Genomic DNA, 17159 nt, shown 5'->3' on the forward strand with positions numbered 1-17159 from the left:
ATCGATATAATAAGCATTATAAAATATCATGTAATGCTAAGTAAATTAACACATTTCATCACCCTAATCATATCACACATTCAGCAACGACAACATCAACTCATAATCATACTCAACACAACACAACACAAAACACACGTATAATATTGGAATACATCCATTCATATTATACGCCATACATACATTATGAAATGAGACTCCATGCATGCGGTACCGACTATTCGTGAACACATAGTTCAACCTCACCGATCAAATCCAGATACGGCTACCAAGCTCACTAGTCCCACTCATTTGAGACCTAGTGACTCACTCACTAATTCCTCACCATGGGAATTAGCTACCACCCCAAGGGCTATGCTATGCACGCTAAATCACCTAGCATGCAAACATCAACAACAATCCACAATAACTCACTCACTAATTCCTCACCATGGGAATTAGCTACCACCATAAAGGCCATACTATGCACGCTAAATCACCTAGCATGCAACATCAACAACAATCCACAATGGACATATGCTCACACTCTAAGCCATAAACAGTCCATTCACAATTGCATACATAACAGATACATTCACAGCATTATGCATACCATCATACATCATCAGCATATTTATTACAGAATCATATTCATATCATGCCAAATAATAAATCACAGTATTAACACACTCTACTAATACCCATACTGCTCAAAACAACGGGAAATGATCCCTACTATATCATACATCAGTATATCATTCACCCATATAGGCCAATCATCAAATGTGTACACACAATTCCATTCCAGAACGTATACACTATTTAAATATCAATTTTTCACTTTTCAAACAGTGTTAACCGGTTAACGCCCTGGGTTAACCGGTTAACGCAACACAGAACACGCTTCCTGGCAATTTTAACAGTGTTAACCGGTTAACGCCCTGGGTTAACCGGTTAACGCAAGACAGACAGCAATTTCTCATAATTCATAACAGTGTTAACCGGTTAACACCCTGGGTTAACCGGTTAACGCAAGACAGAAAGCTGTTCCTGCGCTAACACGAACAGAATGCAGAATCCCCCGCATTTTTCGCCGTCGGAGGACTTCCGGACCTCCGATTTCAATTCCGTAAAAAGCTACACGTCCATAAATTTACGATTCACCCACATATAGATTCAATTACAGTTTTAACATAACTTATTCATCACCATTTACAGCATTCCTCATCCCAATTAGGGTCAATTCAATGGCTTATTACTACCCATTACATGTTAACCCATAATACCCATTAAACGACGATAAACCCCCCTTACCTGAGTTAATCCGGCAATTGATTCTTTGACCTTCAACAATCGTGAATTCTCCTCTTGAGCCCTATCCTCTTCTTCTCCCTTTTTCAGTTTCTTCTCTTTCTCTCAATGTTACGTGTTCTCTGCTTTCACGTGAAAACCCCTTTTTACCAAATGGGACCTTTATATATATATATTCCAACTTTATTATTCCAATAATAATAATCCAATAATATTCCAATTATTTAATTAAATTAATAAATATACTATTAACTTAAATTAAATAATTATCATATTTTATCGGGGTGTTACACTCGCAACTTAATACAAGATCAGTATTCAAATTCACGAAACATCAATCCCTGAGCGGACCTATGTTTAGGGCAAGCCCAATTCATGCATGCTTGTATGATTCGACTTTCGCGGTGGACATCGGGTCCTCTATGAGTTCCAAACTCATTTCAAGAGACTGTCACCCGTATGGGACTCTAACCCACTTAGGGTATCTTTCACCGTATGGGACTCTAACCCACTTAGGTGTCCACATTTCCCCTACCCCCGATGTGGTTGGGGATCAAACCTAATTGAGGCACGAATCATTGGTATCGCATCTTATTGCTTACTCATCTAAGCATATAAAATAGGGATGTGCACCACCAAGGGCAAAACATTCTGAATATATGATCGATTCCACAAATTATAACAAGATTCATCAATCACAGGTGACTTCATTCACCAATATACACAAGCAAATACATCGCATGTTCCATACAAAGCGTCTCACTCTCAACTATAGCAACCATCCACCCATGACCTCCACATAAGCATCGTGCAAATGAATTCCGCCTTCTAATGTTATCTAAGTTATAGGTCTATTTTATTTCCTAAAATGATCACTAGGTTAACTCACTAGATTCAATATGTAACTCTCATATTTAACATTCATTCAATTCAAGTATAACATCACAAATGATTCATGGTAATGAAATGCATTTAGAAACATCAAGGAAAGGAATTTTGAAGTGTTTGGTATAAGCCAATCAACTGGTTGGTGAAGCCCAATCGATTGGTTCCTCTCACATTTCTATTTTTCAAAGAATACAGAGGATCAACCGATTGGTCCTCAGTGTCAATTGATTGGAACCTGAAAAATTTCCAGTTTTCCAAAACAGAAAGTTTGTGCAATTGATTGGAGTCCCCTATCAATCGATTGGTCCTGCTAAAATTTCCTTTTCTGCAAAACAGAAAGTTTATGCAATCGATTGGGGCTAAGGACCAATCGATTGGTCCCAACCCATTTCCACTCTTTCACTCATAGAAACTCCATTTCCTATGTTACTCAAAACGGTTTTCATCCTGCATAATGTTTACTCCATTTCTAACAACTAATCTCTTAAGATGAACATAAAACACATCAACAACACCTTCAAAGAAACAACCATATCATTTAGTCACAAGAAATCTAACATATACAAAACACACATGGAAGTATCATCAATGAATATTCACATGATTCATGAAAAACTCATTATAATACCACCTACCATACTATGAGTTCCATGGTTCATTAACCCTAACTTCCAAATCTAAAGTTCTACCTAGAACCCACCTTAAGAAATGAAAGAGGAGGTTGAAGAAGATAATGAGATGAGATGGTGATGAAGTGATGATGATGGGTTCCAAACTTTCTTCCTCCTTATTCTCTCCACTAGCTTGTTTCCTCTTATTCTCTTAAGCTTCTTCTTTCTCTCTATCTTTCCCTTTTACTGATAAGTTGGAAAATGAGCATGGTACAAGGTGGTTGGTAGGAGATTAGAAGATAGTAAAGATATGTGGTCACAATTTGCCACAAGAAATGTGTGGTTAGAAAAAGGTTACTAGTAGTAACAAATATCTCAAGTGGAAATATACTTGTAATATTTGTTATACTAGAGTTATTGACACATTACTAGTGTTACCAAAATGTCCCAATTAATAAAAGGTCAGTCCCAATTAATATTAATTAAGTCAATCTGAATTCACTATTTACTCTATTTATCCCACTTGATAACTTTTAGAACATATAGGAACTCAATTGATCTCAATTAATAGGAATTCGAGTATATAAGGAAATACGGGGTATTACATTATAGAGGAGTGAGAGTGTTACCATGTAATCTGAATAATGAGTCCAAGAAAAATCAAGTTTATTTAAATTATTTTATATAAATATAATGTCGTACCTCGAAAAATACGACCTTCGCGAAGCGAATCACCCATTCGCGGAAAATTGTTCAACAAAGTCGCCACCAAACTTTTTTTATTCCAATAAAGGAAAGGGAAAATATTGATAAAAACTTTTTAAAAAATGGTCGTTGCAACCATATTCGGGTTTGGGAGTCGATTACGCAAGGAGAAGATATTAACACCCCTCACGTCCGTTGTACTCAACGAGAACCTTTTAGTTAGATTTACGATTGAATGTTAGCTATGTGTCATACCCCAATTTTGTCCGAGCATTTTTAAACTTTCATTAAGCATCCATAACCATAAACATTTACATATCATCATAAGCATTCACTTCATCTGCATATGCATGGCTCAACTCAAGGAGACGAGTGACTTGGATTCATGACTTTGCTAAGGCCTTATGTATGAACTGTCGTTTGGTTGACATTTATCTAGTTTGGTTCATAATTACTGGCTTGGGGCATTTGATTTTTGATATTATGGTACATATTCGATTGCCCATGAGAAAATAGGCATTGTTACCTGGGCTGATTGTTGGGTCGACCAATTGACCAAAACCCACCATTCATCTTTAAGCCATTTAATGCATGATCTTTGATTCGTCTTTTCATCATGTCCATTAAATTTCACTCTTTGTGATTCATGTTCATATTGCCGAACCAATTTCAAAATCAAAGTCATCTTTCATTTTTTTTAAATCATGAATCATCTTGCCTTTTAAAAATCATAACCCTTGTTTCACTATTACACTCACCATCCACATTACAAAATCATAACCAGGGCCTACACTTTACAAATTCATAATCATGTTCTACATTTTTTATATATCTACACACCCAAGTTACACCATTTCAACAATCACCGGCCACGGTTTCATTGACACAAGTGGGTACCGTTCAATACAATCACACAATACATTCTTTTAATGTTAAGCTAGCAGTTCCATCATAAATTTTCAAATTAAATGATTGTTCAGAGAAACTTAGGTTACAATTTCAATACCAGCATGCCTCAATTCCATTTCATGAATAGTACTCAGTACAAATTCCAACCATACATCCCAAATTCACAAAGTTTCCTACAATTAGCATTCTAATAATAAGCGTCTTAGAATTTAACGTGAGCATATCATCGTAAATGGAGGGGCTTGTACTTGTTGTTGGTTTGACTTCATTTCAAACGCCTTTAGGATCTTTTAAGTTGGACGTGAGGATTAAGTGTTAAAAACCAAGACAACCCTTGTTGGTTGAATCCATGGAAAGGACGTCTGTCATCGACCCAAGTGTTCTGTCTACGGCAAGGGCGAAAACGCAAGTGTACGTAGTCATAACTTCGACCTCTCCAACTTCCGTCTTTCTTATTACTTTCGACTTCGTTTAAGTTGAAGCAGCGTGCGACGTATCATTCCTGTGTAATCCAAAGCCAGAACCTGATGTTCGTTAAAACGCAAAGTCCAGAAATATCTCATCAAGACATAAATATTAGCAAGATCGGATGTCGAATTAACAAGTAATTTTAGGTGTTGTACCTGACAGCATCGCTGAGTACAGAGGGTTTGCGTGTGGTGATAATCCGTATTACCTTGACCTAGAATATCAAGAAGGAACCACCTTTGCTCGACTGAGCTAGCTGCATATGTTGTTGGGATAATGGCCCTCCAGTTGACAACCGATCGCCGCACAGATGGACTTATCATGAATATTAAGGACCGTGCCATTGAATGCACTACCAACATGAAATGCCTAATGAGCAATACCCGCGATATAGCCACGAAGTCATGAGGATCACAACACATAAATGCAAACGCAAAGGAATCAAGTCATGTTAAACAAAAGCCAAATGGACGCCACAAGACCTGTTACAAGCTGCCAGTACAAATGTAATACATGTGCACAGGGTAATACAAACACATATATGTTTTTTTTACCGCTCTAAAAATTGGCACTATCAGCTATGAATATAAAATCGGCAACAAAGGCAGCATTCATCAAACTTTAATTTGCTGCAGACCAAATCCGAAAGTCTGAAACATACAGAGCATGTACAACTGCTGCCAATCATTTTTGACAGTGCAAGGCACACGCCGCTGAACACCAACTAGAGCAAGCTACATAAGACAATGCAATTCGAGAAAACATGGATGTTTGACCAAATACTAATCAAGCCAAAGTCTCAACCAAATTTTCACACAAATCTCTAAGCATCAACGCCGCTGAACCAAATTTGGAATGACGGCAAAACCTGTTAGACCTGCAAAGTACAAGTTGAGCATTGTTAAGAGCATTGATCAAAAGAAACAGGGCCCACGGTCCATACCTGAAACATCAGCAGAACGACAAAAGGCACAACAAACTTCCCGCATCAATATTAAACCAACATAGTCATGATTCAATGCACCTGTTGGAGAATCTTCCTCCAATAAAACTGTGAGTTGCATACTGAAAGCAACTTTGTCATATCAGTATAAAAAACCAGTTTGTGTATCAAATAGTCATGAGTTATGTTGAGGAAACAAAATGATAACACATAAAATAATTCCATCACCATGTCCAAAAGAAAGCATTCCGTGTCGATTCCCAAAGTAAGGAGGACCAACGTTACGACACTTCAAACTAAGGTACACCTAACTTGCTGCAGGACGCTTACCGTCATAGACGTCGAAGCGATACATGGATGTGAAGCTAGCCTTGAGATTACCTGCTACAACAGAAGATTTACCAAATTACAACCATGGTTAAAAATCTTCGATTCTATGAGCAAAACAAGACAAAAGTGAAAAAGTACTCTTACCACGACACGTAGATCTTTCATGGCGGTAAATGAGAAACTCAACACAGGATACTTGATTTTGAAGATTTCACTACGGACAAAACAGAAACAAATCTCACCACCTTCATTCCTGGGACCACACCAAAATCTAGAGGGGATTTGATTCTAACGGAATTATTTGGAATTTCCGCCAGCTCAGGAGTGAGAAACCTCGTACCTCCAAAACTCTATATAAAGACCGTCCATCATTAGGATGAAAAAAACTTTTTCCAGCGCCCTTACTCTGCAGAAATAGGAGCAAAACATCACTAAAGCTCTAATCTTTCTTTTGGAGTTTGTTGAAATTTCATATTGAAACTCAGCAAAATCGAGCTAAAGCCACAGACTACTCTAAAATGGTTACTACCGCCATAGCAGCGACGTAAGAAGGAAAGAGGAGGAGAAGGAGCGAAGAAGACGGAAAGTTCAGAAGAAGGAAGAAAGAACCTCGAAAGACGCTAAAGAAATCGTTTACCTCGCCTTGACCGGAGTCGAACGTCGGACTAGCTCCGATTTGGTATTTAAACTTTCCCTCTGTTTGATTTGATGCTACCACCTTGTATGTATCGCCTCATATACCATAACCCCCATGATTATTACATGAGATTTCTGTTGTTCTGTTGTTTTGTTGTTGCTTCGGTTCTTTGGACCTTTGTTTTTGATTTGGAAACTACATGGTTAGATTTGGGTTTTTAATGGGTAAGGTTAGGATTTTTCTCTGAGTTATGGGCGCTCACGACGGTGCTACCCTGTCGAGGATTCCTGTTACTACCGTCGTGGTTAATTCGAGGGTGATGTTGGTGTTAGAACATAGGAGGAGAAAATGAAAAGCAGAGAGAGAAAATGAAAAGAGTTTTTAAATAGGAGGAGACAAGGAGGCGTTCACATTTTTCTATTCTTCTTGTTTATTTGATTAATTTTATTTTAAATTACAAGCAACTTCGTTGACTATAATTTTCCCAACAAGAAGATGACATTAATAATAGTCAGAAATAGATTAATTTTCCAATTAAATATTTTTTCCTTATTTTGTGTAGATTTTTTTATATATTCGTATATTCTTTAGAATATTGCGATTAAAATATTAGTTAGATGTTAATATTGGCAAATGATACCAAGTCATTATACCTTATTGTAAAAATAATTAAACCTTGGTCTAACGCCAAGTAATTTCTCTCAAATCAGATTAATTCTAAAAAAATTCAAATTCAACATATTTAATTAATATACTCTCCTAAATTATTTAAATTAAAATTTTGAATGAAAAGGAGAATAGTAAGCCTCCGCTTCACTATCTCTCGACTATTCGAACAATTGGCGTATGCCATATTGCTCGGACTTTCGTCATTCATTTAAAATCCTAAAACTCTATAAAATTAAAATCACTCCCCCAATTAATTATAAATTCTAAAAGCTTTATTTTAATAATTAATCTTTGAATGAAAAGGGGAATAGTGAGCATCCGCTTCATTATCTCTCGAATATTCGAATAATTGGTGTACGCCACATTGCTCGAATCTTCGTCATCAAATTAAAACCTTAATCATACAATTTCAAATCATATTTTATATCAAAATCCAATTTCACAAAAACAAACTTTATAACTTAAACCTCAAATAGAGAATGGGAGGCGTACGCCTCACCATTCCTTGATTATTTGAATAATTGGCGTACGCCACATTGCTCAAATCATCTTTCGATCAAAACCTACCAATTCAAAATTCAAACTATTTTCACAAATCAAATACAAACATCTAAACATATCTTTTACAATTTAAACCTCGGATGACAAAAGATGGGAGGCGTTCGCCTCGCCATCTCTCGATTATTTGAATAATTGGCGTACACCATATTGCACAAATTATCGACTTCAGACTAAAATACGCTAAATAAACTCGGATAAGGGAATAGGTGGCGCACGCCTCATTATTCTTTGAATAAGAAAGTAGGAGGCGTACGCCTCACTACGGTGCATATTCAACATCCACAAACAAACTTTCAAAATAATCGAACGAAAAAGGAGTCGAAGGCGTTCACCTTATTATTCCTCGAAAGAATTGGACGATTGGTGTACACCATATTGCTCGATCTTTCGTTGTTCTTCAAAACACCTTAACAAATCAAATTAATGTCTCGCCCCCGTGCGACCAACAACTTAAAATTCTTTTCAAAAGAACATTGATAATCCTTTCTAATACGCACCACAAACCAATGCTTAAGCCTCCGCCGAGAGTAGACAAGCCAGCGTTTAGCCTTTAGAACGTGATCTACACAGTCGTTCATTAAAAGACACCCACAAAAACCGTAGTTCCCCGAACTACGAATGCTCTGATTTCCTTATTGCACCATAAGGATACGTAGGCACGAGATTGCGAGATCTTGGCGAGCACACTAATAAAAAACCTCCCCGTTCTCCTTTTGAGGTCTTTATCCATCTCTATTAAATATTTAGTTACTCGAAGAAAGCGAATAACATTCAATTAACATTCAAGTAGCAAATTGGACTAAAAGGTTCCCGTTGAGTACAATGGACGTGAAGGGTGCTAATACCTTCCCCTTACGTAATCGACTCCCGAACCCGAATATGGTTGCGACGACCATTATTCTATTTTTCAAAGGTTTTATCGATATTTTCCTATTCCTTCATTGGGATAATTAATGTTCTGTGGCGACTCTGTTCGAACATAATTTTTTTCCGCGACTATCGCGAGGAATCGTATTTTTCGAGATGCGACACTATGTTAATTATTTTCTTCGAGTTATTAAACGGTTAAAGAAAAAGAAAAGGATCGCAATTTTTTTTGTTAAGGTGTGTGACAAGATTGCGGGCCTTACTTCTGCGTATCTCTAGATGCGATACAGAACTCAAAGCTACCTAGTTCTGGGTAGAAAATGTTTGTTTGTTGGTCGATTTTAGCGAAAGGTACCTAGTCGCATTCGAGCGGAAAACATGACTTGCTACCCAAAACATGGAGAAGTGAACATTAACATCGCATTAGAACGAATAGTTTAATCCATATTCTCACATATTTATACTCGTCACATTCGAGCGAAAAGTGTTCTAACTTTTTATGCATGTAGGAACAAATATCATTTGCATCGTCTTGGACTGGACAAAGCATATTTAGTTTATAGAAAAGGGTTTGATCGCACGACGGCGAGAAAAAATATATATCGATTGGTTCGAGTATGTTTTAAGTTTGAAAGACGAGGATTCATGACTTGCAAGCAATTACTACTTGGGTCTAATACTCGAGACTATGACTGGACCTTTCACCCAGGTAGTCTTTTTCTTCCCAATTTGTTGTAAAAGTGTTTGAGCATTTACAAGTGTTTTAAATGAAAGACGAACACTTGAGCTTGCAAGAAATTACTACTTGGGCTTAGTGTTCAGGAATATTACTAGACCTTTCACCCAAGTAGTCTTTTTTTTTCCGATTTATTGTGAAATTATGACGTGTTTGGTTTTTAAAGAAAGATGAAGTATTTATGGCTTGCAAACGATTACCACTTGGGCCTAATATTCGAGACTATTACTAGACCTTTCACCCATGTAGTCTTTTTCTTTCATTATTGTTTGAAATGGTCAAAGTATGCATTGGCCGTTTTGATTTTGATTATGATAAGAGTTTGACATTGGATCAAGCGTTTATTTGTGTTACATAGTGAATTGAGAAAATGATTTGAATACGAATGAGATTGAATGAGGTGGGTTTGAAAATGATTATTGAAATTATAGTGAAAATGGTTTTATTTGTGAAAATTGCTCGACGTTGGATTGAGCGCTTAGTTTTGTTCTTTTTGAAAGATGGTTGATTTTACGGAATAGGAAAACGATAACATTATGTACACGTCATGGGAACGGGGGTACATTTTGTCGAATGGAGATATAATAAAGCAATTAAAAGCAAGTCTATCAAACAAGTAAATATTAACACAAGGATATCATTGTAAGAAGGCTCAAGAGCAAGTCACGGGACCGAAAACCAACCGATATCGAAAGCAAACAGAATTTGGCTCTAAATTAGCTTAAAGTGGATTCATGTAAGACGATGTAAACAATATTTGTTCCTACATGCATAATAATTTAGAAGGCGGCAGTCAGAGGTGAAGAGAAAGAGACAGTGAGAGGGTTACATGGTGAAAGGTTTTGTGTGCTTTCGCCGGTGGCAGTTTACATTGAGGTGTTTGTTGAGTGTTGTAGTGAGGTTGATCAAGGAAGGAGGGAAAGAAAAATATTCATGGTGATGGGTGTTTTTTGAGTAGCAGGGATGGATAAACAAGGAGAATGTGTTTTTTATTGGTTAGGAGAGAGGGGGTGAGAGTACGTGATGGAAAACTTGTATCAGTGCTGCTCCCTTCGTCTTTTTGTGTATGAAGCCTTTTATTTTTCTCTATGGTATGAAGTTTGAAGGGAGATACACATAGATCTATGTTGAGTTTTTTATATGATTTTTAGGTTATGGAAAGTTTCTAAATAAACATCCAAGAGGTTATGAAAGATAAGTGATGGGAGTAAGCTAACCGAAAAAAGTGAGAGTGGGGGTCTGAGTTATGATGAAAGGTAAGTTGGAGATGAAAATGTAAGGTATATGGTGGAAGATATTATGGAAAAGGACAGTTTTAGGTATGTGTGTTTGATGGAGGTTGAGTTATTTGAAGTGAGAAACAAGGTGAGTGGGGTTGAAAGTAGTATGGGAGAGAAGAAAATAGATGTTGAAGGTGCTTAGTTTTGATTGATTGTGAGGCAGAAAAAGTGAATAGCAATTAAGATCCACAATGGAATGAAAAATGGAAAGAGAGATTTATTGGTAAGAATAATGGTTTTTTGTCAATGCAGAAAAATAATTTTGCTGTTGAAATGAGAGAGAAAAATAGAGTTGTTTTAAGAAGATGATGAAGGGAGTCTATTATGAAGGTAGAAGTCTTTGGTGAAATAAGAAGATGGTGAGGGTGATAGATGTGGTAGTGACAAGTTTTATGAAAGAAAAGTGTTATGTTTATGAAGAAAATGATATGGTGTATAAGTGATTATGCAGGGTTGTGTGCTTTATTGTGAGACGATAGTATTGAAGTTGAAGAAGGGAGAGGGTAAATGAAAGTACATTGTTGTTTTGTTGTATATTTGTGTATAGTTATGGAGCTTTGAGGATGGGTTGAGGATTTATGATGGTAAGAGGAGGCGGCAAGTTGCGATTATGTCTTCGTCGGTGAAGTTTTTTTGGGTTATGAGATTTGGTGAATAACGTTGCATGGTGTGCAATTTACATGAACTTCCAATTTTCATGTCAACAAGGAACCACCACCGGAGCTCTGGCACCACCGCTTTGGAGGCGGCGGAGTTGGCCGAAATCAAGAAAAGGCACCATTTTTCTACTCCTCTCAGCCTCTTTTATCCTAATCTCATCTCATCTAACTAGAAGTTAATAAATTCTGGAAATTGAGCCATTAAAGTCAAGAACCCTAAGCACAAAATCTGAAATTAAATGGAGATGGAGGAGAATCAAACCACCAAACCTTGGGGTTTTGATTCTTCACTAAATAAACAATATTGTGGTATCAAAAATTTAACAAACAAGCAAAGATGAAAATTCACCGACTTGCAAGACAAAGGATTGTCTTGGAACTTGTTGAATTTTGAAGGTGATGAAGATGAAGTGAAAACCAGAGGTATGCTACTTGGACTATTTTAATCTTCTACTTCTACTATGAACTCCTCCTCTTCAAGAATCAACTCTAAAAAATTCTGAATTGAATTGTTGTTGTTGTTGTTGATTATATGAATGTAGGGATGGTTGTTGAAGGCAAGAAGTTTAGCTTAATTGATAACAAACTTCAATGTAAAGTTTGCTCCAATGGTGGTTTGAGCTTTGTGTTGAAAAGTATATCTTCGGCAAATATTTGTGTATCGTATCCACAGAGATTGGGTAATATTACCGCCGTTCTATAATTCAAATGTTATAAGTTTAGAAAGTAACAGGGTTGTTTTGTTTGGAAAAATATTTTGTGAGTGAATGTTAACAAAAACTATGAAATGGTTTTAGTCAAATATAAAAGCTTGGCAAGATTGGAGTTCACTATTTCAAATGTTTATGATTCCTTATGATAAATAAATAGATTCAAGATTATTGATGATGTTCAAGTATCCTCTCAAAGTCATTTATGTCTAAATGATATCGTGATAATCACTATATTGATCCTTAGACGATCTCTCCACCTAACTATCAATATAGCAATCTTTAATGTTTAATACCAAAGAAGAGTAATGAATAAATCTATCTCTACAACTTATTCACTACTTGAAAATCTGTTTTATGTCTAAACTCAAGTAATCTCTCTCGACAACTACTCAAATTTGGTTTTTAAAGTAGAGCAAAAACAGTATTCAATACATCAACAATCTTTATCAAATATATAAATCAAAGTGAATACATAAACAGATGAGAATAGCTACTACCTCCAATCTTGACAAAAGGGAGTTTAGCTCCTCATCATCATTGTTCAAAGCAGAAAGATAAAGAAGAAAAACTTTGTTTTCTCTCTTACAAAAAGCTCTCAATAATAATGTGTGAAGAATAATAGTGTATGCTTTCAATGCCCTAGATTAATGTATTTTGTCTCTAACAAAAAAGGTTGACATTTCCCTAATTGGACATTGTCATCTAAAGCAGAAAAGCAATTCCCAGGCAGACATCAAAATGGCAATAAACTTTTCCTGCAGAACAGCACCTTTGACCCTCAGTCAGCTTGCTGGATTCGCAGCCTTCGCGGCGCGAAGGCAGTTCGCGGCGCGAACTGTTGCTTCTCCAGCTTCCTTGTTTGGCAAGCTTCCTCCAAGATGTGGTATTGCAATCCAAAGCCTTCTTATCCCAGAAATTCTACAAAACTAACAAAAATGTGAAATAACTATTCAAAACAAAATAAATTAAACCTAATTGCATTTATACAAAATAGTGAGAATACAAGTGTGTAATAACATCAAAACTTGGTAAAAGGGACCAATAAAATGGTATAAAAGTAGTACTAATTGGTCCCTAACAACTCTCCCCAACTTAGCATTTTGTTTGTCCCTAAACAAAAGTTTCCACCCTCACAACCAAGACAATAACACAAAAGATTGGAGCAAGGATTTACCAAGGACATTCAAATGGTTCAAAAGTGTTTGGCAATTTTTTCTCAGTCCACCTATCTTAATTCTAGACAAAACATGAATAAGGAAAATGGTTGAGTGCAAAAATCATTCCAATGGAATTCAAAACCATATATGTCAAAATTGAATCAAACTTACACACACATCATAATAATGATGAATAACATGAAGGGTTACTTTCACTCATCCAAGCAATTAAATCAACACCAACTCAAATCATGCGGTTATCATAACAAATACCAAATCATGTGAAAATTGAGAATCAAGAGGTCTTTCAAAGGTTGTAATGTGGCTTAGGTTACAAGAAAGGATATGATTAAGAGAATTTACAAAGTTGCCTATCCTAAGGGAGCATTCCCAACCATTCAACTCTACAAAATTTCCTTTTCCTTGGTCCCTATCTTTTTCTTTTTCTTTTTTCTTTTCAACTCCACACAACCATGAGCATTTTCTTTGCTTTTCTTTTTCTAATCTTTTTATTTTTTATTTTTTTTATGCTCTATGGTTTCAAGGGTATTTTCTTTTTCTTGTTTCTTTTCAAATTTTTATCCTTTTATAACAATTCACTTTTCCAAGTTTCTAATCAACTTTTCACTTTACTCTCCCCAACTTTAGATTCCAAAACCAAATTTATTCAATAATGCTCCCTACTTAGACATAAGCAAAAGGCAAAATTTTCAACAACTCGATTTAAGGTTTCAATTGACACGAAAGAAATTAGGATTCATTTATTCCACAATTTTCAATTGATTTTTCAATGATCAATAAAATGAATCCTAAATTAAGCTCAAAGGGGTTTAACTAAGGATTATTCCTCACAAGGTTAGTTGATTCAAACTTTTTGGTCAAGTGGTTTTTCTCACAAACAATGCCTCTATCATTTTCAAAAAAATTTACACACAAATAGCTTGATGCATGATTTAGCATGATAAGAATGAGTTAAAATAATGCTCGGTTTCCCGCTTTTTAGTGTACAATGGAAAGCTTCCTCACAAATGGTTAAGTCCTATTTTGATTCAAAGATGACATACATTTCAATGAGTTTATGAAATGGAATTTGCACAAACCATCAAACTACTCATGTTAAGTCTAGAAAGCGATAAAGTGTACCTTGAAATGCCGACACTAATTCTTATCATCACCACTCGAAGTGTCCGATGCTTCTTTCTTTGCGATCATTTCTCAGTAGCTTAAAGCTTGACTTAAGAGTAAGAACAATTAACAAAAATGTTGGTAAACTAGTAGTCGATTAAAACACACTTAATTCTCAACTAGCATTCATGCAATTGTCAAAATACCCAAAAATAAATAAATTAAAGTGTCAAGATAAAGTCATGGTGAACTAGAGCCACCCAAAAGTACATTACAAAATTCCCAAAAACAAAAACAGAATTAGTAAAAAGAAACTCAAAAATACAACAACTCTCAAATCTCCACATTTTCAATCCTCCTCCTCTTCATCACCACCTACATTTCCGAGAACATATTCCATCTCCTCATTTGGGTCAGCACTACCTCCTGCACCCCCCATAAAATTTGGCCTGCCCTCGGGCCAATTAGCATAAGCTGCATAGTCAGCTTGCGAAGGAAAAGTTCGGGCCTCTGGTGCCAGAAACGTGTTCTGGAACTGCTGCTGCATGGCATCGAAAAGAAATGATTGAGACCTCCTGGAGGCCTCAAAGTTCTCGCAGCAGTAGTTGGCAAACGCCATCTGATCAAAACCTGGGGTAGTGCGAGGTTGAGGTTGAGGTCGGGGTCTGGCTCGGGCTCTGGATGAAGAAGTACCGGGTGCATCAGTCTTATCATTTGGGTTATGCAGGAACCTGTTCAGGTATGAATCATTGATCACGCTGGTGATCGAGAAGTGTACTTCCTCAGGGATGGGAACATTTGCCTTACGGCACAGTCCCATGATAAGGCCTGGATAAGCTAGCACACCAGCTTTGCCCCCGAAATTGGTTCCGCTTAACACTATCTTTCTCAATTCGCCTGCAATGAGGGCTGCAACATCCACAGACTTTCCAACCATGATGCAGTACAATAGACACCCTACGTCCATAGGAATTGTGGTGGTGTGGCTTCTTGGTCGGATATTAGACAACAGTAGCACCAGAAAAGCCCTAGCTTCCAAATTGAAATTTTCCCTTTTCCACAATTTCGGGTGTCCTTGATCATTCATTTCATAAGATTTTCCGCTGAGACATAGGGTAGCATTGACCGCTTCCAGATTCCATCTGTTAGCTGCCTCCATGATACTGTACTCACAACGCTCACCCTCTCCGAGAGTTAAGGGATTACCCAGATAAGCATTAATATCATCCCTTCCAAAGGAGACGATCTTCCCCCTTACCCTGGATCGGTAAATGAAAGCCGTACCCTCCTCGCGATGCATAGCATTCGCATAAAATTCTCGAACAATGTCGTAGTTGATTGCGGCTTCCGGTTCGCATAACTTCATCCACTTTCGTTGCTCAAAAGCCGCAACCACACTGTGATACACCCCGGTTGGAGCTAGCCGAATAAACCTTTCAGGCAAAATGGTTCTCTTGACGAGGCTCTCAAATCGTGCCTCGTGTTCATCACTAATGAACTTCCTGAATGAACGTGCTTGAGGAGGTGCCAAGGTTTTAGTTCTTTTGGACATCTGCAATCAACACCAGAACAACCACAGAACAAATATGAACAGCATTAGCAACAATTAACACAAAAAAAAAATATGCTGCTGGAATTCACAGTTCGCGACGCGAAGGCAAGTTCGCGGCGCGAACTCTACGAATTCAGGAAATCCCCAAAGCTTCCTAGGGTTCCACCATTGGGGAGAAATCTACTCCCAATCAGTCAAAATTCTCAACTCTACCCTAATCCTATTCTAAATCAAACATGCAAAACGATTTGAAGCGGTATTCAACAGAAAAATTTGACTTCAAATCAACCCTAATGAAAATCCTAAAGAGGGATTGGAAAAGAGAAATTTAAGAGCAAATACCTTATGAATCGCTAACGCTTGCCAAAAGATGAAGATTTTGAACAATTGAAACGCAAGAATCTTAAGATTTGGTGGGATTTTGAGAGAGGGGTGAAAGCGCGGAAAAGTGGTTTGAAATGAGGAATGTTTGAAATGAAAAAGAAATGACCTAAACAGAATTTAAGTGATTCTGTCTCGCAAAGTTCGCGGGGCGAACAGGGTTCGCGGCGCGAACAGCAGAAAACAGAACCACTTAAAAATTTTTCATTCAGTTCGCGGCGCGAACAGGAGGTCGCGGCGCGAACTGCAAAAAACAGAACTTAAAAATTCTAAAACTTTAACAGAGCTAAAAATCACAGAACAGAGAAAATTAAAATGCAAACTAACAATGTTGGGTTGCCTCCCAACCAGCGCTTTGTTTAACGTCGTTAAGAGCTCGACGGTACCTCGATTAGCCTGATCCAGATAATGACAGGACACACACATCACAGTTTATGTCACCGCTATGATAGACTTTCAGTCTTTGACCATTGACAGTCCAGCTTTCTTGAGACTTTGGGTCCTCTATCACAATGGCTCCATAATTCCGTACTTCCTTGACAACAAATGGTCCTGACCATTTTGACTTCAACTTACCCGGAAACAACTTCAACCTTGAGTTAAAGAGCAATACCATCTGTCCAACATGAAACTCCTTATGGCGGACCTTTCCATCATGGTATGCCTTTACCTTTTCCT

At 37.1% G+C, this 17159-nt stretch overlaps 2 long non-coding RNA genes across 4 annotated transcripts; both read right to left on the reverse strand.

Annotated features, from left to right (window-relative positions):
* Positions 1-4485: 4485 nt before the first annotated feature.
* On the reverse strand, positions 4486-5578 carry LOC127085596 (uncharacterized). Its single transcript, XR_007789194.1, has 2 exons — positions 5027-5578; positions 4486-4905 (listed from the first exon to the last, which is right to left on the reverse strand). It is a non-coding gene; the product is annotated as an uncharacterized LOC127085596 (long non-coding RNA).
* Positions 5579-5593: 15 nt separating this feature from the next.
* On the reverse strand, positions 5594-7192 carry LOC127085602 (uncharacterized). Of its 3 annotated transcripts, none has more exons than XR_007789198.1 (3): positions 6782-7192; positions 6289-6550; positions 5594-6195 (listed from the first exon to the last, which is right to left on the reverse strand). It is a non-coding gene; the product is annotated as an uncharacterized LOC127085602 (long non-coding RNA). The 3 variants fall into 3 exon arrangements; XR_007789197.1 differs by having other exon boundaries at positions 5594-5936; positions 6043-6550; XR_007789202.1 differs by having other exon boundaries at positions 5594-5748; positions 5815-6550.
* Between the last annotated feature and the right edge of the window lie 9967 nt (positions 7193-17159).

The sequence above is a fragment of the Lathyrus oleraceus genome, chromosome 1 (genome assembly GCF_024323335.1).
Source record: "Lathyrus oleraceus cultivar Zhongwan6 chromosome 1, CAAS_Psat_ZW6_1.0, whole genome shotgun sequence".
Taxonomy (NCBI): Eukaryota; Viridiplantae; Streptophyta; class Magnoliopsida; order Fabales; family Fabaceae; genus Lathyrus; species Lathyrus oleraceus.